Source organism: Eurosta solidaginis, chromosome 4, assembly GCF_040869045.1.
Source record: "Eurosta solidaginis isolate ZX-2024a chromosome 4, ASM4086904v1, whole genome shotgun sequence".
NCBI lineage: Eukaryota > Metazoa > Arthropoda > Insecta > Diptera > Tephritidae > Eurosta > Eurosta solidaginis.
Genome location: NC_090322.1, coordinates 119412427 through 119439366, shown reverse-complemented (window position 1 = coordinate 119439366; position 26940 = coordinate 119412427). Strand labels below are relative to the sequence as shown.

At 33.7% G+C, this 26940-nt stretch overlaps 1 protein-coding gene across 7 annotated transcripts in view; it reads left to right on the top strand.

The window, feature by feature from the left end:
* pigs (pickled eggs) overlaps positions 1 to 26940 on the top strand; it is a 618878-nt gene that overhangs the window by 156070 nt on the left and 435868 nt on the right. Inside the window, exon 1 of one of the 7 annotated variants that reach the window (XM_067782652.1) lies at positions 25920 to 26006. The exons of the other annotated variants lie outside the window; for them this stretch is intronic. The gene's annotated coding sequence lies outside the window, so the exon portion shown is untranslated. Of the gene's footprint in view, positions 1 to 25919; positions 26007 to 26940 lie in introns of those variants that run through there. 7 annotated transcript variants of the gene reach the window in all.

The window sequence follows — 26940 nt, the reverse complement described above, 5'->3', positions numbered from 1 at the left end:
GATAGTTTAGAATAAATCGGTCCCTGATCCACCTCCCGGAAGAAAAATTATCCGACATTTTATTCTACCTACATACCAAATTTCAGGCAAATCGAGCCATATATACGATAGTTTAGAATAAATCGGTCCCTGGTCCACTTCCCGGAAGAAAAATTATCCGACATTTTATTCTATATATAACGCTACCCACATACCAAATAAAATCGGTCCCTGGTCCACTTCCCGGAAGGAAAATTATCCGAAATTGTATTCTAGATATAACGCTACCTACATACCAAATTTCAGACAAATCGAGCCATATATACGATAGTTTAGAATAAATCGGTCCCTGGTCCACTTCCCGGAAAAAAACTTTTCACAAACACTCTCCGGGCTCCTAAAAATTTCATGGCAATCTTTCTATCCGTTCTCGAGTTATGGAGTGACAATCAAAATGTACACTTCTTTTTATTTAATAGACTAGCAGACCCGTCAGACGTTGTTCTGCCCTAAATTTGGTCTACCTGCATATATTTTAATAAGCTTTTTCTCTCTAACTCTGCCCTCCCCTCTTCACTTCTTCTTAATCATTTTATTCACTCCTCCCTCCTTCTTTTTCGCTTCATCTATCTCTATCTTCGTCTCATTCTATCTCTTTCTCAGTCTCCTTCTTCTTCCCCCTTTTCTCTTCTCTCAAGTTTTTCCAATTCTTCTTCATCCCTTATTGCCAGTCCCCCAGGGTGGTATGTATTTTGTTCCAGTTCCGTTCCGAGTTCCAGTTCCACTCCGAGTCTCAGTCCCAATCCTAGTCCGAATCGCATTCCCAGCCCGTCTCTGGTCTATTTCCCCGAAAAAAGGATCGTAAATACTAATATAGGCAAATTTATATACTAAATTTCAGACAAATCGAATAGGACGTATGTAAATAGGTATGTGGGTATTATCAGTTCATGCTTTTTTTCCGCTTGGCATGCATATTTATCAGTTTTGGCAGGTTGATGCGACTAAATCGAATATCACAATGAAAATTACTTTAAAGCTCTGAGCAACAGCTTTCATTTGATATCCATATTACACACACATTTTAGGGGTATCCGCGTCCACGTTTTGGCCTATATCTCGAGACCCTAGTCACCCAGCGGTATAAATTACTCTGTACTAAAGCACACATCAACAGCTTCAATTTGATACCCATAATGTAAAAACACGTCCTAGTGTTACCCTGGTCCACGTTTTGGCCTATACCTCGAGACCCTAGTCACCTATAGGTATGAAAACTACCCTGCACTAAAGCACTCATTAACAGCTTCAATTTGATAGCCATAATGTAAAAACACATCCTAATGTTACCCTGGTCTACGTTTTGGCCTATATCTCAAGACTCTAGTCACAAACAGATATGAAAATTACCTTGTACTAAAGCACTCATCAACAGCTTTCATTTGTTATCCTTCTTCTATAAACACTTTCTAGGGGTATCAGGGTCCACGTTTTGGCCTCAATCTCGAGACCCTAGTCACCAATAAGTATGAATACTACCCTGTACTGAAGCACTCATAAACAGCTTTCATTTGTTATCCATATTCTATAAACACATTCTAGGGGTACCCGGGTCCACATTTTGGCCTATATCTCGTGACCCTAGTCACCCACGGGTACGAAAAATACCCCCTATCAAAGTACCCATAAACAGCTTCCATTTGATGCCCACATTTTACAAACATATCCCAGGATTACCCAGGTCCACCTTGTGATTTCAAGACCCTATCCAGAACGGGATAAAAAGTATCCTATGTCTGTCTCCTGGTTCTAAGCTACCCCTCCACCAATTTTCAGCCAAATGTGTTCATCCGTTCTTGAGTTACAAAAAGTGTAACTAACACGACTTTCTCTTATATATGTACATATATACATCACATTAGAAACTTCAAAAATAACAGTATTTCTCCACTATTTGAGCCGTTTATTTTGAAAGTGACATAAGTCATTTCATGTCGTTTAGGTTCAGTGGTAATTTGTTTGTATCTCTCCTCGCCTCCAGTTTTTTAGAGTCCAATATCCAAAAGATGCAATTCTTATTATTATTTTATAATTGTAGAACCATCTATATATGCATTCGTTCAAAAATAACAATGCATTTAAGACCATGAGTTGGAAATGACTTATGCCATTTTCAAAATAAACGGCTCATTTAATGGATGTTATTATACCATCTACAAACTTCAATCACTCTATCTAGTAAAAAAAAAAGCGCATGAAAATCCATTGCGTAGTTTTAAAGGTTTAAGCATTCGAAGGGACTTGGGACAGAAAAAGCGACTTTGTTTTATAATATGTAGTGATAGTGATACATGCAAAAATACCAAAAAATAAAACTTTTTTGAAGAATTTTAAGGAAATGTTTAATATTATTAACGAAAGATTATTTTTCAATAGATGTATGCATTCTTAACCATTTATGTTGCATTAACAATTAACCATTTATGTTACATAAATATTAGGCCGGGTCGATTTGTGGGGAGGCAAAAAAATCACCCATTGCTCTATGAAAATCATATTCTAGGGATCAAAATAAGAAATTTTGTCGAAGGAACCATACCTCTAAAACGAATTCTCATGTCCCCCCCTTTGGGTCGTAGGGGCAAATTTTGAAAAATCCCACTTTGAAATACCTATGTTTTTTCTTTTTGAAGTTTATTTTTCTCTTTAGAAATTTATTTAGTCAGAACATATGTAAATGAAAAAAATGAATTTAACTTAGTAATAGAAAAGAAATTAAAAAAAATTATTAGAAATTAGCGTTTTTACAACCCCCTTTTAAAACAAAGGCATCACTGTGATGCATTTGCATGTCGTAAACATAGTTGTATGGGTTTTTTATTCAACCGTTTTAAAAAATGAAGGTATCACTGTGACACAATTGCAGATCGTAAAATTGCTTGTGTTGTTTTTTTTAAGCCACCACAAGACACAGCAGGTAGAATTGAAATTGCCCCTACCCAAAAGTTCGACCCAAAGGGGGGGACATCAGAATTCGTTTTAGAGGTATGGTTCCTTCGGCAAAGTTTCTTATTTTGATCCCTAAAATACGATTTTCACAGAGCAATGAGCCGTTAAATCGATCCGCCCTAATAAATATGTATGTACATACCTATGTCAAGCTGATACGATATGAAAATACATACATATGTACATTCATACATGCCTATAAACCTACGCCCGAATTTAAATAACGCAGCGAATGCTATGTACATATGTACGTATGTGTCGCATCATACCTAACTCAAAAGCAATTAGCGCGTACAGTTGACACCGAACAATCACACACACGAATTTTTTGGTAAAAATGTTACATTTTTTAAACAATTTGGCTGATATAAGAAAGGAATCAAGTATTTTTTTTTATGCAGATCGAAGGTAAATATTTCAAAGTTTTACTGAAAGGTAGAATTTTTTAAATTCATCCATCCGTTTATGAGTTATAGCTGTGTAAACAAAAATTTTATGATTTTTTACTACATTTTGGCAATTTGCCACACCCCTATAATATATATCTTCAAATGATATTAACTGTACCATCTCACGTAGCTAAGCTTTCAAATGCAAAAAACCGTTTTAAAATCGGAGCATTCTGTGTGAAGTTATTTATTTATTTATTTATTTATTTAAGCCAATCAGCATACAAATCTTATAGGCTATTTAGACATATATATATATAGATATATATATATATATATATATATTAAACAATAATATTACATTTCAAATACTTTATTTATAAAGAGTAGTTAAAGAACTTAAAAAGGGATCTTTCGAACCTGAAAAATCTATCTAGCAATTCTGTTGAACTCAATTAAAGCTCTAGTAATTGGAGCATTTTTCACATAAAGAGCTTTAGAAATACCAACATGGAAGAACTCGGAGCTACGCAGAGCTCTAGCTGGAATGTTTATTAGAATCCTTTCAAGGAGCACGGGACAATCAACAACACCCCGAAACAAATCAAAAATGAATGACAGCGACAAAATTGTTCTCCTGCTCTGCAATGATTTTAAACTAATCAATAAGCATCGCGCTTCATAAGTCGGAATAGGCTCCGAGAAACGTAAGTTGCGTAATGCAAATTTTAAAAATACCTTTTGGATGCGTTCAATTCTTACAATATGGCAACTGTAGTATGGCGACCAAATGAAGCAGGCATACTCACTGCGTAGTCGAGTGGGTTCCGTAATTTTTGATCAAAAGACTGGCTGCCTTACAGCGTATACAATGGTCGTCATCAAAAAGGGGGTCTCATCAAAGATTCTGTTCGAGCTTTATTGGTAGTTGTTTTTGACGTTTAATTGGCTACCCGTTTGTTTCAAGAAATACTTTTACTTGCAACAGCATCTCTTATTTGACATGCGTTGGAAACCTCAAACAGTTCTTAATCATAATATAAGGGAACGGTCCTACAAAGGCTGCCTCGGGATCTGCCGCTGCATTTCGTCCAAAAACATCGACTAAAAATTTAATTTGGGTTTGGTCTACGTGTTTACTAAGTAAATAAAAAATAAATGTAAGGCGCGATAACCTTCGACGAGATCTAAGGCCGAGCTTCTCTTCCAATTTGCGTCGTGCTCCTATTGATTTTCCCTACAAATCGGCCGGACGGGACCTACATGTTTTATGCCGACTCCGAACGGCATCTGCAAGGCAGATGAGTTTTCACTGAGAGCTTTTCATGGCGGAAATACACCCGGAGCGCTTGCCAAACACTGCCGAGGGGCGACCCCGCTTAGAAAAATTGTCTTCTAATTGAAAAACCTTATTTCTAAAATTTTGATGTTGCTTTGCCCGGGGTGTGAACCCAGGGCATACGGTGTGGTAGGCGGAACACGCTACCATCACACCACGGTGGCCGCTACTAAGTACAAATCTATTTAAGTATGTGGCGATAAATAATGTTACAGAAAGCAAAAGATCCAGTTAAAATCACTCCACCGAAGCGCATGCATAAAATGAACCTTAAACATTTATTGGAGCAAATAAAAACTTTTATCAGACGACGTTTCGTCTGCATTTCAATGCCAATGGCATCAAAAACGATGAAAAACACATAACACAACAATAGAAGTTCATATTGTAGTAAAGTGCAGATGTATATTTGCGTAAATCTGCATAGTTTTCATATGTCAACATACGTATGTATGTTTATGTACATAAGTACAAATAAAAGGAGTAAAATAGTGGGAGGACTTGATGAGTTCATTCATATCAACTATTGTGTCCTTAAACGGTCCTGCGAAAACATGATGTGCATATGTGCCGGGTGATTCATTTACAAATACATATGTACATTTGCTATGAAGGGCGTGTCTCCACCGTTTGACGTTTTATGTGTCATGAAATTATTGAAGGTTCTCTTATTAAGCCAACCTAAAATAACTTGACAAATGTCACTTCAAAAGTCTGTTCAATGAGTTTAATGGGCAGTGGATTAGCCGCCTGTAAAATATTGAACAATTTTTGTTAAGTCATGTGCCGTTATGCCTAAACATACAGAGGCATAAAAGTTACAGTTGTGTGCGTCGAAACCAAAGCCATAAACAATGTGGCGAGAACGAAAGGTTAAGAATAGTGTTGCTGTTTTGATACAAAAATATTTATTATAACTTAATTCTGCAATTTTTTTTTTTATTTATTTATTAACGTATTAAATTACCCATAAAAAATATAGAAAGCTTATAAATCTGTTTAAAATGACATTTCCGTACAAATTCCTTCTTTATTATTTATGAATAGACACCAGTCTACTACGAGTGGCGAGTAACTCGCTGGAAATCAAAAAATTGATGCCTAAAGTTTTTTATGAGGGTCATTTTTGAATTGTCTCCCATTTATCCATGCGGTGTAGGCACCTTATGCATATGTGATTTTTGGAAAGAGAATTAATTAATTAAACACAGTCGGAAAAATAAACACAAATACCCCACGAAAATGTGCATTTTATGCACATTTCGCCCAAAAAAAACCAGTGACTACCACATAGAGAACATCGAGCAAATGGCTACAAGTAACGAGTGACGTCTCTTATTATATTTATCCTCGTTGGCATTACAACATACTGGTACGAACTTATAGAAAATCTATTTTGTCTAAAGTGCATAAAATAATTTGTTTTTTTTTTGTGCTCGGAATGTGTCGGTTAAGCCTTTTTTTGCGGAAATTTTTTTGTTTTAGTGCAAATTGTTTTAGATTTTTATGTGAAAGTTATATAATTTTTTGTATTTATCCACAAACAGACTTCTTGCAGACACAGATTTTCGTTACTACATCGATTTTTCGATAGGATTTGGGCTCAGGAAAAAAAAGTTCCACTACGCATACCAAAAAAAAATAATTTTCGAGTCTGCGAAATAAAAATTACCAAAGGGTCAATTTTTCGACCAAAACATTCCCCAAAACCCAAAAATTTAAAACTTTTGTAAAAACGTTGGCGATAACAGTTTTTTGAAAAAAAAAAAAAATATTTTTTGGGTTTTGGGGAGTGTTTTGGTCGAAAAATTGATCCTTTCACCATTTTTTTTTTCACAGTGTCGAAAATTATTTTTTTGGGTATGCGTAGTGGAACTTTTTTTTCCTGAGCCCAAATCCTATCGAAAAATTGATGGCGCGATATCGGTTAATAAATCGACCCAGTCTAATGTACATGTATGGTTTGTGCACTAAGGACATTTAATCTATCTATATATGTATATAAAGAACGATGTCCATACGTTTAAATGCAGCTTATGGACTCCGAAACCACTCTGCCGATTTAATCCAAATTTGCAGCGTAACTTCATAGTAACGCAGATAGTGTTTTTTCCTGAAAGCAAACCAGGGACCGATCTATTGGAACAAATTCTATTCAAGGTTCAATTTGCCTGGAATTTGGTATTTTTATCATAAGCCACTGATAAATGATGTACCGATTCCGGTCATTACGCAAAGATGATATGGCAATGAACCTAATTTAAAAGCAATAACATTTGATTAATTCGCGTATTTATATTACACTTAATACAAGAAAATAAATATTAATTTATTTAATTTTTCAAATTTAAACTGAACTTGATTGATTTGACCATCTTTTTCCGGTTGTTTTATTATTTTATTGTATTAGTTAGTTATTTATTTATTACGGCTTAAAGCGTAATTCAAGATACAAATAATACTATTCTATCTTATAGGTAGAGTTTTACAAAATTCATATAATTTTATCTTAAAAACTAAGATTTCATTGCAGTTTTTAATTTCCAATGGGAGCTTGTTGTAACCATTTAGGCCTATGTAAAAATTTTTTGCTTATCTATTTCTGTTCGAAAAAATGGCAATTTAAAATTATGTCTATTTCTAGTATTTATATTGTGTGTTTGCTCCACTAGAACTACGTTACTACTTAAATATTCAGGTACATTTCCATGTTTTATATTAAATATCAATTTTGATTTTGGCGACCTTTTTGTTAACGAATCACTTTTTTTCTAGCTGGCTTGAGGTCTGAGTTGAAATAAAAACACAAGGGTTTTTTATATATTACCAATATATTTCGATTACACACGGTAATCGTCTTCAGGGTGAACACTACAAAACATAAAAACAACAAAATAAATAAATAAATAACAAATTTCCTAACATACAAATTTAAAAAAAATTATAACATACATTTTTTACACGTGTGTATCACTTGACGTGGAGTTTATCACTGATCGTTTGTTTGTCAACAAATATCTATAGAAGCTAGCAGAGTTATCTACGTCCGTTTTATAGTTCATTCGTTTACTGGTTGGTGTGTTAATAATGTGAAGCATTTCCAGAGTAAATCGTTTTCTGTAATGTTGTTCTTGTTGAAGAATAGTAGCTTTGTCAAAGTTTGGTGAGTGGGAGTTTTCAGTACAGTGGGTCATAAGTGCAGTTTTTTGGTTTGCAGTATGTTGGCAATATTTGTAATCCGATTTGTGTTGCGCTAGTCTAGTTTTAAGTTTGCCTTTTGTTGTTCCAATATATACGCTGTGGCATGGTTGGTTGTTTTTTCCATTGCAAGGAATTTCGTAAACTATATTGCTTTTTTCTGTATGTGGAATTTTTGATTTTGTTTGATTATATATGTTTTTTAATGTATTTATCGGCTTATGGGCTATTTTTACTTCATCTTTGTTGTAGCAGTCTGATTTGGCCAATCGTTCCGACAATTTTGGCACATAAGCTACTGACTTAAATATTTTCTGCGGTTTTTCTTTTTCTTTTTCTTGATTCTTTTCTTCTTGATATTTATTTAAAAGTGTTTTAATTATGTTTTCAGGAAAATCATTTCTTCTTAACAAAAGTTTTATTTCATTTTTAATTTCTTCGTGGTAAGTGTCGTCCGTAATTTCTAACATTCTTCTTATACAGCCCATTGCTGTATTCATTATCATCGTCTTTGGATGCTTTGAGTAAAAGTTGATGATTCGTCCTGTTGATGTTGATTTCTTATACCACTTTAACTTCAATTCGTTTTTGCTTCTAATAACAACTGAGTCAAGATATGGTAGTTTTCCGTCTTCTTCAAGTTCCATTGTAAAATTTATATATTTATTGAAAGAGTTTAGTGTGTCTAGCGTACTTTTTACATCATCTTCGTGTATTATAGCAAATAGATCGTCGACATATTTTGTGAGTAATCTGGGTACTCTTGCTAATTTCGTTGTTGTGTTCTCTAATAGTTTTTCCATCACTATATCGGCAATTACTGGTGATGTTGGGGATCCCATCGGCAATCCTTTTAGCTGTGTATACAATATATCATTGAATTTGAAATACCTATTTTCTTCGATGCAAAACGTAAGTATTTCCATAAACAGTTTTTTTGGTATATTTGTGTGTTCTTCTATTTTCATCCAATTGTCTCTTATGATCTCAAGGGCTAATTGTGTGGGAATGCTGGGAAACAGGGAAATTACGTCGAAAGATATTAGCTTTTCATTGTCAGAAATGTAGGTGTTTTTAATTTTTGTTTTAAACTCAAGTGTATTTTTAATGTTGTATGCCGAGTTTGCTGTTGCGTTTTTCAATATATCTGCTATATATTTGCATAGGCTATGTGCTGGCGATCCAGTGGCCGAACAGATTGGCCTGAGCGGTGTTCCTTCCTTATGTAGTTTTGGTAGTCCATATATCCTCGGAGGTAAAGCTGTTGTTGTAGATAATTTATTTTTCTCTATTTTTGAAATTAAATCCAATTTATAAAGTTTGTCGACCAGACTGTTATTTTTGCTTTGTAGTCTCGATGTAGGGTCCTGTCTTTGAACCCTATACATTGTCAAGTCGTTTAATATATCGCCCATTTTCTTATTGTAGTCACTTATATCCATAGCTACCGTTTTGTTGCCTTTGTCAGAGCTATGGATATAAGTGACTACAATAAGAAAATGGGCGATATATTAAACGACTTGACAATGTATAGGGTTCAAAGACAGGACCCTACATCGAGACTACAAAGCAAAAATAACAGTCTGGTCGACAAACTTTATAAATTGGATTTAATTTCAAAAATAGAGAAAAATAAATTATCTACAACAACAGCTTTACCTCCGAGGATATATGGACTACCAAAACTACATAAGGAAGGAACACCGCTCAGGCCAATCTGTTCGGCCACTGGATCGCCAGCACATAGCCTATGCAAATATATAGCAGATATATTGAAAAACGCAACAGCAAACTCGGCATACAACATTAAAAATACACTTGAGTTTAAAACAAAAATTAAAAACACCTACATTTCTGACAATGAAAAGCTAATATCTTTCGACGTAATTTCCCTGTTTCCCAGCATTCCCACACAATTAGCCCTTGAGATCATAAGAGACAATTGGATGAAAATAGAAGAACACACAAATATACCAAAAAAACTGTTTATGGAAATACTTACGTTTTGCATCGAAGAAAATAGGTATTTCAAATTCAATGATATATTGTATACACAGCTAAAAGGATTGCCGATGGGATCCCCAACATCACCAGTAATTGCCGATATAGTGATGGAAAAACTATTAGAGAACACAACAACGAAATTAGCAAGAGTACCCAGATTACTCACAAAATATGTCGACGATCTATTTGCTATAATACACGAAGATGATGTAAAAAGTACGCTAGACACACTAAACTCTTTCAATAAATATATAAATTTTACAATGGAACTTGAAGAAGACGGAAAACTACCATATCTTGACTCAGTTGTTATTAGAAGCAAAAACGAATTGAAGTTAAAGTGGTATAAGAAATCAACATCAACAGGACGAATCATCAACTTTTACTCAAAGCATCCAAAGACGATGATAATGAATACAGCAATGGGCTGTATAAGAAGAATGTTAGAAATTACGGACGACACTTACCACGAAGAAATTAAAAATGAAATAAAACTTTTGTTAAGAAGAAATGATTTTCCTGAAAACATAATTAAAACACTTTTAAATAAATATCAAGAAGAAAAGAATCAAGAAAAAGAAAAAGAAAAACCGCAGAAAATATTTAAGTCAGTAGCTTATGTGCCAAAATTGTCGGAACGATTGGCCAAATCAGACTGCTACAACAAAGATGAAGTAAAAATAGCCCATAAGCCGATAAATACATTAAAAAACATATATAATCAAACAAAATCAAAAATTCCACATACAGAAAAAAGCAATATAGTTTACGAAATTCCTTGCAATGGAAAAAACAACCAACCATGCCACAGCGTATATATTGGAACAACAAAAGGCAAACTTAAAACTAGACTAGCGCAACACAAATCGGATTACAAATATTGCCAACATACTGCAAACCAAAAAACTGCACTTATGACCCACTGTACTGAAAACTCCCACTCACCAAACTTTGACAAAGCTACTATTCTTCAACAAGAACAACATTACAGAAAACGATTTACTCTGGAAATGCTTCACATTATTAACACACCAACCAGTAAACGAATGAACTATAAAACGGACGTAGATAACTCTGCTAGCTTCTATAGATATTTGTTGACAAACAAACGATCAGTGATAAACTCCACGTCAAGTGATACACACGTGTAAAAAATGTATGTTATAATTTTTTTTAAATTTGTATGTTAGGAAATTTGTTATTTATTTATTTATTTTGTTGTTTTTATGTTTTGTAGTGTTCACCCTGAAGACGATTACCGTGTGTAATCGAAATATATTGGTAATATATAAAAAACCCTTGTGTTTTTATTTCAACTCAGACCTCAAGCCAGCTAGAAAAAAAGTGATTTATTAAATATCAATTTCATGGTATGAAAATAAATTTTTTGTTTGAAACTCAACCAGTTCAACTTTTTTAACATATCAGCCGTTCTAGCATCTCTACGTTTTTTAAGAATAAACCTCATACATCTATTTTGAAGCTTTTGTAGCTTATCAATTTCTTTGTCCGCTATTATGAATAATATCGATGGGCAATACACAAAGTGTGGTTCAATTATAGATTTCTAAATAATTATTTTATATTTTTCTTGTATATACTTGGTTGATCTCTGTACAACACCAATCTTTTTCGCGACTTTCGCAACTGTGTAGTTTATATGTTCTTCAAATTTAAGTTTGTTTACAATTATAATCCCTAAATATTTTATGCTATTAACTTTTTGTATGCATTCATTATTTATTTCTAGTCCACTTAAGTCCTCATCATTAATATTTTTTCTTGTTATGACCATATATTTGGTTTTGTTTATATTAAGCTTTAGCCTATTCGCACATAGCCATGTGTATAAGTTGTTGAGATCATTTTGCATTTTTAATACCGCAGTAGTAATATTATTATCACTGATCATAAGTAATGCATCATCCGCATTAACTATATCATTTATATATATTAGCAACAATATTGGTGCTAGGTACCGAGCCTTGTGGTAATCCTATGGGTACTTCCAATACATCAGATATTGCTGTTTTTGTAACTGTTCGCTGTTTCCTACGTTTTAAATAACTGCGGAACCAAGCAAGCTCTTTGTCTTTAATACCAATTTGTTGAAGTTTCTTGATAAGGATTTCCCTATCTACCGTTTCGAAGGCTCTTTTAAGGTCAAGAAAGACAGCAACCACCACCTTCTTATTATTTAGATCATCTTTCCACTCCGATATCACAAAGTTAAGAGCTGTTTCACACGAATGTTTTTTCCTAAAACCGGACTGTTGATTGACAAGTATTTTGTTTGAGTATAGATATTTTACCAATTGATTCTTAACATAAACTTCAAGGATTTTAGCGTCACTTGGTATGGTGTTTATGGGTCTAAGCTCTTCTGGCTGTATTGTCTTTTTAATTTTTTCAACTGGAATCACCGTTGACATTTTCCACTTTTCTGGTACAATACCATCTTCCAAACTGCTGTTAACTATTTGGGCATAGAAAAACCCTGTATACACTATAGAGTCCTTCATTACGCCATCCGACAAAATGTTTCTGCCGCCTATTTTGTATTTAAACACTTGCATGATTTTTATAACTTCATCAGTCGTTATTTTAGGAAACTTAAATTCAGAATTGGCATTGGCTTGACTACCACTGAGTGCTATATCGAAATATTCTATATTGTTATTTATTTCTATTACACTATTTATAAAAAATTTATTAAGGCCATTTGCCAAGGCAAGTTCATCTTCTACCAATATATCATCGATTGCCGCTTTATTAATAACATCGTTATCCCGCGCCAAGCAGACCGTCGATTTAAGATAGCGTTTGTGGCGTTGTTTTTCATTCATTATAACTTTATTTTCCATGTATTTAATTTTCTTTATTTTAACTAGGTTTTTATACATTTTATTAATATTTTTGTATTCTTCCCACATTCCTGTCTGTATAGCACATGTATACAAATAAAATTTATGTTTATTTATTTGTGCAAGTTCTCTAACGTACCACTTATTCATTATTTTTATATGTACTTCTTTTTCATAGATTAAATTTTCCATCGCTTGCGTTAAAATGTGGTTCACTAGTTCAACTTTATCATCTATTAATAAATTTTCATAGAAAGTAAAATTAAAGCACCTAAGTAGGTTTAATAAACTGTCATTACTATATTTATCCCAAGCAATTATTTTCTTAATCACTCTCATCTTATATGATTTAGATATTTGAACATTGAACATTATTGTTTCATGATCAGAAATTCTGTATGCTTGCAAACATTTACACTTTATTTCTTCAGAATTTGAATATATGAGATCAATTTTAGATTCAGTTGTATCCGTTATTCGTGTATTAAAATCCACTTTTTGAACCATACCCATCACGGAAAATATTTAATTCAGTTTTGTACTGTATGTTGATATGTGATTCATGTTGATGTTAAAATCACCAACTACTATATTGTGGTTACTTTTTTCATGTTTAGGTAAATACATTTTAATATATGGTTATCAGCTTTTGCTGATTCGATTGATCGATTAACTTTTGCGGAAATATAATCCTCAAGTTGATCTGTAAGAAAGAAGTATGACTGTTCACGCACGTACATAAGTACACGACCTCATTTTAATTTTTTTTATAAATTTTTTTTAAATTCGGGAAAAATTTAGAAAATCTAAAAATGCATCAGAGAAATATGATCTTTCATAATTTTGAATTTGAGTTCAGAAGTAAAAGCAAAGTGCGCATATCTTAAAAAATTTAGTTTAAAAATTTCATTTCAAACATCTCTATCTTTGGCAATTTTTTTGTCAGCTGGCTGAGTTGAGCAATTTCTTTCTTACTTATGAACAGTTTGTATGAAAGAAAATGTTCACCTCGGATGAATTTTGTGTAAAACCTTGAGCTCATATGGCGGAAGCATACAAGGTGGCAGCATGGGACAGCTGATTATAAACTTTTTTATTTGATTTGATACATCAACTTCCGGTGCAGTACGATTTTGACATTTGTCCATCGAATTTACAAAAACAAAGTACATAGAATTTTTATATATATTTGTAGCCATGTAACCATGCCGCCACCTTGTATCGTTCCGCCATGCTTGAGCTTTAGCTCATATTGATTGTATTACATATTAGCTTATACCAGCGGGTTTCAACTCACATTTCTATAACAATAAGTTAAATAAATAATACACATTTTAAACTTCCTTTAATTTTATATATTTGCGAATTAAGGCATTGCTGGTTGTGATCGGTCGTTCCGTTTAGGACGCAACCCAATCTATAGCTATACATATATGCACATTCATAATTTGAATTTTTATAGATTTGTTCATGTTTTTATAAAAAAGAGCGAAACTTTTTTTCTAGCAAAACCATGTAAAAACTCCAAAAAGTCCTTGTGCCAATACTTTTCCGTGAGTGTAAATAAATTCACTGTATGTTAATGTATATTTTTTTTTAACTTAGACACCCGCTACATATATTTCTAATAGAAAATCGTATACCTAAAAAGGCTTTTTTGTGTATTGTTGGTGCATTGTATTATTCAAGTGATTGTTTGTACGTAAATTGACGTTGCGCCTTAAGCTGCAGACATTCGTGCTTTATCGGTAACCGTATCGGTAACCTTATAACAGCTGATTCGACCAACCTTATGGGAATCAATGCAATCGATTATTGGCGCCCCTAAGGTAGTAACCGTATCGTAGCCAACCAATTGGTTTTTGGTTTGCCGTCGTAAACATAAACAGCCGATTATGTTAGGAATACGACTACAGCGATACTACATACGGCACCAATGACTCCCGCTTTAAGTAGCACAAAAGCGCCTTCAATGCTCACGTCTAAAACCTGTTAAGTAAAATTTAAAACATAAGTAATAAGGATATGCATAGTAGAAGAAAGAACAAAGCTTTTTAAATTTTTACCTGTTTGAATTTGATTTTGAAACACATCCATATAAGGTCTAAATATAAGTATTATTTATTAAAAGCTTAACAAAGACACCATATCTATACGTATACATTGTAAATACATATTTATTGAAGTAACTTTTCCTGCTTCATACCAGTGTTGCCAGAAATTTTTCAGAAAAAAAGCTAGATTGACAAAAATAAGCATCTAAAAAAAGCAAAACAAAAATTTTTAAAGGTAAGAAAAAAAGCTAAAAGTTTAAGGCAACTTTCTATGCGCTGTCAGTAAATAATAATTACCTGTAAATATACACATATTTATATTTTTATATATTACATATTTATACTTTTATTTATTTGAAATTTTTCTTTCTTTCTACAAAACAATATTTATTTTTCTTGTTTGTTTTGCCATTTTGTTTAGGATTTCTTCATGAGTTACTTCATAAGTAGAGTGGATGTTGAGTAGAGCCAGCCCATTCATCCTCTCCTGGCCCATTGTATTTCTTAGATAAGTTGTTAACCTTCGAAGGGAAAAGAAAGAGCTTTCGCTAGGAGCAACGGAAACTGGAAGCGTCGCAGCAATTTTTATATATCGGTGTAAACAATGCCTGAAAAAGTTTTGCTATGTTTTAATTATGGCGTAATACAAAAAAATATTCTTGATCATATTTTCATTTGATTTACTTGATGAGAGATTTCTTTCATTGCATTTTTATTGAGAGGTGGGTAAAGCCGCGTCAAACCCGCACATGTTTTTTAATTGATCTCTAGAATTTCAACAACGAAGCAAAAATGTATAGGTAATGTCGATACAAAATTACAGTCCTCTTCGTTGCAAGAAAACATTTTTTTAATGGAACATTTTAGTGAAAAGTTAATAACTCGCCTGTATATTCTTTTTGTAGACAAAACATTTGCCTACTCTCAAAAAAAATTTTATAGATTTATTGCAAAAGGCCTTATTCCTTATTTTTTTTTAAATACTGTATCTTGCAAACGAAGCGGAATCTCGAAAACTTGCTCAAGTGTATTTTTGTATCGACATTTCCTACATATTTTTGTAGTCTTTTTTGAAATCCCAGAGATCAATGAAACTACATTGCCGGTTTTGACGTGGCTTTACTCAGGTAAAACATACGAAAATGAGATGACTGAGCATGAAAATAATGCAAAATTTGATATTTTAAAAGGAGCGACTACCAATAACTTCTCTCAGTGTGAAATATTATTAAATTTTATTCTTTCGCATTTTCATTATTGCTATTAATGCTATTTTCTTAACAGGGGTTTTAAAAGTGAATAGAGTAATTAATTAATAACCTAGTACAGACGTATATTTTTTAATTTTAGGAAATTTCAAAGGGGGGGGGGGGGGAGGAACACTACCGAGAGGCGACCCCGCTTGTAAACATTTTCTTCTAATTGAAAAAACTTTGTTCTAAAATTAGATGTTAACTTTCCCGGACGTGAACCCAGGATCTTCTTCTTATATAAAAGGTCCTAATACACCAAGTAGTTTCTTTTAGTAAGGCCTTATTAGCCTTAATTTAATTGGTCCATAAGCCTTTTTTTCGGACGTTGTGGCAGCGCACTGCCCTCAAGTGGCCCGATGAAACCAGGCTAATCCTGTTTTTTTTTTTTTTAATTCATACATACTTTTATTTCTTTTTTTTTGTTTGTATCCTAATTCTTATTTATGTGTTATTTATAATTTTTTTTGTTACCGAGTTTTTCATAGGCAGTGCTTCTTAAGGGCCGAGATCTAAAACCGCCCAGCTACATAGAAACTCATCAGCTGAGAAATATAGATTCACAGAATACAATAGATTAAAAGTATAAATATAATATTTTAATTATTAAGAGAAGATAGAACCGTATTTTTTATGGCAAAGAGTGAGTCCGAAACATCAATTATTCTCGAGTGAGAGAGTTATAATCTTCACACAAACATAGAAAAGGTTCGTGTGGTTGGAAATTGCTTCTGCATTGTTTAAGAATTTTAGGTTTATAATGCCTTGAAACTCGGCATGGAACATTAAAGTTTAATTCGTTCAAAAGAAATGGGCTTGAAATCGATCCATTTAAAAGTCTAGCCCTAAATAGTACACCTAGCATTTCTCTACGACTTGCAAGGGTAGGAAAATTTATTACTTGTAACTCCCAAGTCGACAAAAACATCAACGCTTTCCAGAGTTTGGACATTTATTGTGTAGGAAGCTGGCTGTATGTTCCCACGTGAAAAACACATGGATGTACATTTTTCTATGTTGAGCGGCATAAAATTCGCATTACACCAAGTAACTAAACGATTTAAATCCGTCTGGAGTACAGAACGTTCTTCAACCGACGCGTATGACTTAAAAAGTTTTACGTCGTCGGCATACATTAAAATTTTAGAATATTTTATAGTTGTGGAAACATCGTTTATAAAGATCAAAAACAGAATAGGACGGAGATGGCTGCCGTGAGGCACACCGGATGGAACATCGATGACATTCGAACAAATGTTTTTAAAAATGACTCTTTGAGTTCTACCGCAAAGATAGGAGGAGATCCAGCGAGTTAGGCCAGGTTGAAAACCAAGCATTTCGAGTTTATAAACAAGTAATGAGTGGAGTATTTTGTCGAATGCTTTGCTGAAATCAGTGTATATAACGTCAGTATGATGATTGTTTCTAAACCCATTAAAGACGTGAGTTGTAAAATCAAGCAAATTGGTTGTGTTGATTTGGCTCTACAAAAGCCAAGATGAGAACTATCTATCAATGTACAAATCGAAAATGTAAGGTGATTAGTAACGATTGCTTCGAAAAGCTTAGGGATAGCGGGGAGCTGTGCTATTCCACGATAGTTTTCAATAGACGACTTGCTTCCTTTTTTATGGAGTGGGATATGAACAGATTCCTTCCAAGCCGTCGGTAAAATGCCATTTTTTAAAGAGAGGTTAAACAGATCAGTAAGGGGCTGGTAAATGTATTCCGCACATTTTTTAAGAATGGGATCAAATCGGGACCGTATTTGAAGGATTATGTTAGGGTCTTTAGATGTAGTAGAACATCTTCAGGCAACAAATGTGGGTCATATATTGAGTTACTAGAATGGAGCTCATACGGATAATTTGTAGGTGATGAATCAACCACAGCAGAGTAATTAGAGTGAAATAATTGAGCGAAGAAGTTAGCAATCCCTTGGTCGTCGCTGGAAATGCTATTTCTAAACTTCATGGCAGAAGGAAACCCGTTAGTTCTGCGTTTAGAATTTACGAAATCATAAAAAGACTTATAACACTTTTTATTAAGTTCAAAATACTTATGACGGAAAATAGCGTACTGTGCATAATCAGAATGTAAACCGGGTCTCTTATATAATTTGAATAAACGTGATTTCTTATTTTTTAAAGCTTTTAAATCTTTAGTAAACCAGGCTTGCACTGCTTCAATGTACGAGAATGTGCGTTTTGCTCTACATCCTCTTTATATCGAGGCCACGTTATCTCAGAAAGCTCTTTATTTAAATTATTGAAATTAGTTTTGGAAAAATCAAAGCACCTGGCAGAGACACGTGTTTTGATAGTGCAGCCGACTTCGTTGCTTATGATTTCGTAGGTTATCTCAAGAGAAGGATGGTAAACGTCTTCTGGTAAAACAAGAGGTTCACACCGATTTATAGAGAATTTAGATATGTCGTCAACAAATGCTAAGTCTAAGAATTTTCCATACTTATTCGGAAAGAAATTGATCTGATTAAGGCAAAGATCAGTAATTCCATCCAAAAAGTCATTGTTATACATCTTGGATGATACGTGGACAATATTGTGATCAACGGTATTCCAAGATATATGTGGCAGGTTAAAGTCGCCTAAAACGATTATTGAGTCCGTGGGCTTTATCATCGAACTGACTGATTGTAACAGTGAAATATGGCGCATATACACTGATAGATCAGAAGACGGTGGAATATAGCAAACGGCTAAGTAAATATGACCCCGGCCTAGTAAGATTCGGATGCATTTAAACTCGATGGAATCAACTTCGGGTAAATTAACATCTTCAGATGGAATTGAAGAATGTACAGCTAGCAAGACTCCACCTCCGGTCCTATTTAAGCGATCGTTTCTATAGATCTGATACTCACCGCAAAAAATTTCGGAATTTAAAACATTGGGTTTCAGCCATGTTTCGGTAAAAGCAAAAATATTATAGTTACAGTGAATGGTTTTCAAATATAAGTCAGTTAATTTAGTATTTATGCCTCTAACGTTGTGATAGTAAATGCTTAAGCAAGATATTAAATTAAGTTTTCTGGATCGGAATTTTGAGGAGGAATTTTTGCTACATTTTGAGTAACCTCAATAGTCTTATGCACAAATTCGCGAACAAAAGCCCCTGGCGGCCAAACTGCGCTGTCCAAAAGTTTATCAAAATCTTTTGAGTAGACATCAATTCTAAATGAAGAAATGTTTCTTTCGTAATTAAATTTAAATTTTCTTAAAGTCATGCCATCAGCCTTAATTTTCGAAGTGACATAAGACTTGATATCCTGAACGGAAGTGTCTTTGTCAAAGCGAGATACAAAAATCGATTTTTTGAGCGGGACTGCAACCAGCTTCTTAGCCGGTGCTTCTGAATAAGAAGTCACAGATTGAGAAGTTACAGTTTCAGAAGTTACAGTTTGAGACTCTGAGGTTTTATCCGCGGCCGTAGAAGTGGATGGAACCAGAGCTTGCGGATTAGCGAAGCCAAGTCTATGAGCTCCATTTGCGGAAGATTAATGTTCTGAGCAGGATTAAGATTCAAAGCGTTAGGTGAATCTTCAGAGTGGTTTTGTTTATTATCGCGGTTGTCTTTATTTCTATTTAAACAATGCGGTAACTCATCCAAACACTTGAAAGAATTGAACAAGGTATCGTACTGATTGAACTTTTCCGTGATTATGGAAAACTCTTCAGCAATTTCAGAACACGCATTTCGTGTTTGTCTAAACAGTTTAAATAAGTCAACCTCAGTTGATCTGCATTTAATGCATGACCAACGTACTCCCTTCTCCCCATCATTGACGGTGTCAACAACTCTAGCCGTCAGTCCCGCGCACTTTCCTTGGGCGAGCCCATCGCAAAGACAGCAAGAGACAAAACGTTCGGATTCGCTTTTTACCTGACAGTTTTTGAAAAAGCAAGTCATTTTTTATAGAAAGATAATGAAAATAGACTAGTATAAGAATATAGAAATGGTAAAGATATGTTTAAATTACAAAGAAAAAACAGTTGAAATAGCACTGAGAATGAGAAAGGTTATATATAAAAGCAACTCTGAAAGTTTGGGAGCTTAGCGGTAGCTAGCAGTTTTAGAGTCACTGTCACTTGACACTTAAAAAGCGGCGTAAACAGCTGCGAAGACAGTAAATGGTAAGTAGCGAGAAAAACAAAAAGTGTGCGCACAAAAACAATTGCAAAGTGAAAAGATGCCAAGCAAAATTGCAACAAAAACACAAATGCACAGTGACTCGGCAAACACAAAATGAATAATAAGAAATTGATTAAAAACTTTAAAATTCACAAAATCTGAACTTTTCAAAGCAAACCAATTGTATTAAAATGAACTATAGGTTTCCGCACTTATTTTTGTCACAAACTAGTATTACAATTTATAATATATAATAAAATTGTTATATTCTACCTTATGACTTATAATAATTCCGTACGTAAGTAAGGTTTTCTTTACACATAAGAACAGAAAAACAAGGAGTTATCCCATTCGTGTGGATGCGATTTGCAAAGGGTGGAGTCCGTCCTTTTACGCGGCATATATGTATGATTGCATAGCTCTTTTGTCTACACGTGGACTTAAAAAACCAGTTAAATTTTTCTTGAATTAAAAATTAAATTTCCCTCGGAAGCGGTTTCGAAGCAGGTGAAATAAGCCGTGTTTTTTTACACGCGTATACGTTTCGTTTGCGCGTGAAAAAAAAACGCCTATCCTCGCTTAGATAATGCTTAGGAGACCAATCTAGCGGCTTTGGTTAAACAACTAGCTACAGCAACAGGGTGTACCGAAAAGCGGAGACACAACGCTCTGATGGCCATAGGGTATAACATATAGCTGAATCAGTTGCGATGAATTGAGGACACACATAGAATACATAGAATTAGTGTAGAGGGTAGACACATATTATTTTATTTAAATCTACCCCAAATTCACTCAATGTTCTTAAAATTGAATCTACATAAAACTGTTTATCTAGATTATCTAAAATTTTGAAAAAAGCTAAATAAAGCTAAAAAATTTCGAAAAAAAATACTGAAAAAAAGCGTAAAGCTAAATCGCAACTTTTCAAGCTAAACGGAGAAAAAAAAAAGCTAAATCTAGCTTGCAAAATGCTAAAATAGTAATACTGCTTCATTCACTGATTAATTTAATTCTTAGCATAATCAACTAAGTTCAGAATAAAAAAAGCTCACTAATGAGTTAATAAATGGTAGTTAAACGGTTAAGATGCTACGAATTTACTACCCTAGTAGAGGTTGAACGATTCTGCTGTAATTTAGTTTCAGAACAAAAAAAGAGGTGCAAGATGCTAATCTATGACCGCTAATGGGTTAAGAGGTTTCGGATTAAATGCTTTGATGTAGATAAAGCGATTCTGATGTGAAAAAATGTTACCTATAATTATATAAGCGATCCCACTGTGCCGCGGTAGCGTTTATCGCGACGTACATATATCTCATACTGTTTTTATACTCATTGTGCTTTGCACACAGAGTATATTAACTTTGGTAACAAAGCGGTTGATTGTAACGGCATAAACGATTCGAGATAAAAATAGACTTATATATGTATATCAAAATGCTCAGGATGAAAAAAGGGAATTTATTTAGCCATGTTCGGCTGTCTGCCTGTGATCGCGATTACTTGAGTAAATATTGAGGTATCTTATTGAATTTTGGTATAGAGGTTCCTTGGCACTCGTCCATCACTATTTAAAAGTAGCGAAATATAACATTTTTGAAAATACAAAAAACTTCATTATTTAGTAAATGATACACCTAGAATGTTGAAGTTTTATGTGTGAACTGATATTGAGACTATTGATAAAAAAGTCAAAACATTTTTGAAAATGGGCGTGGCCCTGCCCACTTGTGTGTTAAAAAATATTATTTATCATAAATCAAATTCCGTTAAACCTATCATAACAAAATTCTGCAGAGAGATTGCCTTTACTATAAGAAATGATTCGAAGAAAACTTAACGAAAGCGGTTAAGGACCACTCCCACTTTTATATTAAAGGGTCATAGACGAATAAAATAAGCTATATCTTTGCTATATCAATGGTTTTTCTTTTCCCAAGTGGAATCATAACAAGAAATGGAAAAATTCAAATTTTTGAAAAAGGGGCGTAGTCCCGCCTCTACATGACCAAGCAGTTTTCTGTTTCGGTTAAGCATCACGCCCACATTTATATAAAAGACTTTTTAAAGCGTCGCACATAACGGTATTTTGATAATCTAGGCGGCCGAAAGTCAATTTTGTAAAATGCATTAATTGATTTTAATAATGAATAAAATAGAAAGAGAACACAATAGAGTATTCACTCCACCCCCTACCACCGTATTGGCAGTCAAAAGTTCATTGCTTATCACACTACACATATCTCGTTCGGCGTTCGGCAAACAACAAATGTTCAAAAAAGTTAAAATTATATACATATCTCGTTTTAATGACGGAAATTGAAGCTTCAGGTATGTTTTTTCCAAATTTAATAAATATTTTAATAGATTTTGTTCATTAATAACGTAATTTATCGAATTCTGTATAAGGAGAAATAGTGCATTTTTTACACATATTTTTTTTTATTTATTAAGCTGAAAGTTATACTTCCAAGTCCGCCCAAGCTTGATTTTTTTTTTCAGATTGTGTGCATATGCTTTGAGATGTAGAATAAAGTAGAATTAGCCGTAGAAAACCGCAGATTAATTAATTGTGGAATTTCAAAAGTTTCATGGAACAATTTTTTTAAAAGCGTTTTCTATACTTGTTATTTTTTTGGTTTGTTTAAGGTTCTCAAGGCACTTCAGGGGTTCGAATTGTGACTCGAAAATACATATTCGACCGCATGCAAGCTCATAATTTACCAAATTTGGACGAAAAATTAAACTCTTTACAACAGGAGCTTTTGTCAAGTGAAAAATACTCTGACGAACAGATATCAGCTCTTAAGCACAATTTTTCACATTTTAAATCACAAATCAAGAAAAAGTGGCTGCAAGTACATAAAAAGGAAAATGTTTTCCTATCAAAGTACAAGTCTTGGTTGGAAGGAGGTTTTGAATTAACTGTTGCAGCAATACCGAAACGATGTGGCCGTCCTCAGAAACATTTTAGTGACTCAGGTGAAAGATCTAAAAGACGCAAAACTGCAGAACTCAGGCCCACAGTAAAGTACAAAGACTTAATTATGCATGCTGCTTCAGTAGAGTTAATCAAAAGTGGAAAGAGAGATGCTTCTAAAGTATTAAAATACATAAAACTCTCCGACACGTGCGACAAAATACAAAAAGGCATTTTCAAACACTGGGAAAAAAGAAATCCACACTTTATCACCAATGCAATCATTGAAAATGATGATTGATGCTGATGTAACAAGTGCTCAGTACGAAGTTATAAGGAACACATGTAAAAAAATGTTTCCCTGCTACACACTTATTCAAAAAGCAACAAATGAATTGTATCCGCCTACTGAATCTATCAGAATTACATGCACTAGTGCCGAATGTGATTTACAGGCATTGGTCGATGTTACAGTGAAACGCTTATTAACTTATTTGGAAGTAGTTCTTTCAGCCCTTAAAGAACAAGAAAGATTGTCCCTGAAACTTATTTGTAAATGGTTTGCGACGGCTCATAGCAGTCACAGTTTAAACAAAAACAAGAAGGTGATACTGATTGTGATTCAAATATCCTCCAAACCTGTTTTGTTCCATTAAGGTTAGTCTGTGGAAAAAGTGATAAAGTTGTTTGGGAAAATCCAACGCCCTCTTCAGCTCGTTTTTGCCGTCCTTTGAGTTTCCGGTTTGTGGAAGAAAGTGTGGACATAAATAAAGAGGAAATTGACTTCGTAACTGAATCTTTGAAATCTCTGTCAGCTACGGATTTAGAATTAAATAGTTTAACCTTTAAAGTCAGTCACGTGTTCGTCATGACAATGGTAGATGGCAAAGTGTGCAACGCTGCTTCTGGCACAACTTCTAGCAGTAAGTGCTATATTTGTGGCGCTACATCCAAAGATTTTAATCAGCTGCATTTAAAGCACGATACTAACCACGAATGCCTTGAGTTTGGTTTATCTGTTTTGCACGCCAGGATAAGACTCTTTGAGAGTATTCTCCATCTTGCTTACAAGTTGCCTGTTCGAAAACTTGAAATCCAACGGAGATTCCGTAACGAGACTGCTTTGCTTGTTGATATGCCAAAAGCTAACTTTGGAAACACAAATGATGGTAAGACAAGCAGGAGATTTTTCGAAGATCCAAAGTTAGCTGCTGAAATAACCGGAATCAACTATGATCTCATTTATCGGTTAAAAGTCATATTGGAGACAATTTCATGCGGACATAAAGTGGCCTCGGAGAAGTATGATAAATATGCATTTGACACAGCTCAGTTGTACGTTGAATTATACCCATGGCACCCGATGACACCGACAATGCACAAAATACTTGTGCATGGTGCATTAATCATAAAAAATGCATTGGTGCCTACTGGGCAACTACCGGAGGAGGCTGCAGAAGCAAGGAATAAACATTTTAGAACTTATCGCTAAGACTTCGCAAGAAAATTTTCCCGAGAAAACTGCAATAGAGACATTTTTAATCGACTTTTTTTTAAGTTCAGACCCTTTATTTAGCAGCACTAGAAATGTGAAAAGAGGAAAATTAAAATCATATTTACCTGAAACGTTAAGTTTACTCATTCCCGCCCAACCTAACGAATCTGATTCATCAGATAATGAAAATTTGTAAGTTTTTCCTTTAATTTGTTTCATTTTGCTTTAGTACTTATTGACTTAAGATTATTGATTGAATTAAATACTTTTTTTTTTTGGTTCAAATAATGTATTATACTTGATACCTTCTGTGGTATTGCATTAACATTCCATGAAACTTCGCATTTGATAAATAAATAATTAAAACATTAATAATGATGTCTATTTTATATAATTTAACATATAAATACCCAAAAAAAATTTCATTTTCTATTTATTCTAGTACAAAATGGTTGTATCTTTAAAGATACCACGGTCATTTAAGGGTTAATAATACAATAGTTCAATAAAAAAATTCCATTGTCTGATTGATGATGAATAAAAGTATTAAAGACTATAAAAAACGTTAAAATAGTTTTGCCCGCCTAGATTTGTCAAAATACCGGTATGTGCGTCGTGGACAAATATGATAAGCTATACCTATACGATAAAGAGCTTAATATCAGTGGTATTTTACTTTCTAAATGTGATTACAACAAAAAAAGTTAGAAAATATTAAAATATGTAAAATAAACACCAGCGTAAATCCAACTTCGGTCACACCCGATCTTAGACTCCCTTACTTTTTTTGGGGAATAGTTTGTGTTTAAAATATGCCTCAGTAGGATTAGAAAAGTAATTTATCTGGAATGAACTGTACAATTGAAAATCACGCTGAGTATATAATGTTCGGTTAAACCCGAACCTAGACACTCTTACTGGTTTTTTAATGTAACCCACATCTAATTTAAGATTTTACACACTTTAGATCAGTACATTCCACCTTAACCGACATAGGTAAATTTCATGTACTTTGGTTTGTTTGTAAATTGTTTATTTATATCACTAAATTAGCTACATATATATTTATCTGCATATTATAAGTTTGAAATTCAATTAGCGTTTGTAACATTTGCATATTTCAACTACATATTTCATTTGGTTTTTATATCAAAGTAGTTACGTTGGTGTGAACGTCATTCAGTACTGTTTATTAAAAATATAGTAAGTTTTTTTATGTACATATTTTGTTTATTTATTTTGTCAATATCTTTTCCATTTTAGTTGTTTCCTGATTTCTTTCCTTTTTCTCACAGTGATGGGCATTCCCACAATATTGAATAAGCCTGCAACAAAAATGTAAAAAAATGGGTGCGTGTACTTACATACATATTGTAACGAATTTACTGCAAATCCTCTTATTTGCCCATTTGCTAAGTTCGAATGACTAAACTGTGGAATAAATAACTGCAATATTGAATAATGGCCTTTATTAAAGTACTTCACAATAACACTTAAACTTTGCAACTAGTTGGCTTAATAACCAAACTGACTGATAGCTTAAATGAAACTAAACGATTGCCCGACAGATAGGGTGTTTAACTGAAACTGCCCTTAGCGCCTCTACCTCTTTATAGCTTCCCTCATACCCCATGCGCTTGTATGTGTGAGCGACACTTCCACAATCACAATTGCATACCTTTAGGAGCATTTCGATAAGACATCTGCATTTGCTTGTGCGTTACTCTCAGCTGCGTGTACCTACATATGTGTAGCCACAACAGGCATGCTTAACCAACGAAACGATATCATTTCGTTACGATAATCAACGTTAATAAACGAAACGAAGTCATTTCGTTTCGTTTATTAACGCTAAGATCGTCAAATTAACGAAATGATTTCGTTTCGTTTTCTGCCATATCCAAACGAAATCAAATCGTTTATGTTGATTATTAATTTCAAACTATGCTGGCAAAGCTGATTGATGGCGGAGTCATTAAAGGTGAAAGCATTAGCCAAGCTGATTGCAATTTTTCTCATGAATTTTGACAGTACAAACATTTCTCAGAGTATTTTTGACATTACCACCAACGAATTACACAAACAAATTACATAGAGTTTGTGTGTGTATGTGCGCTCGTTGTTGCCACCTTACGGCTTCACCATGGCTATAGCATTGCCAGCACAATTCAAACATAAAGTATCACGTTTTTGTTAACGTTTTTAACGTTAACGAAAGCTTTTCGTTTCGGTTAAAAACGAGATACAATTTATCTTGATAATTTCTTTATCGATAATATTTCGA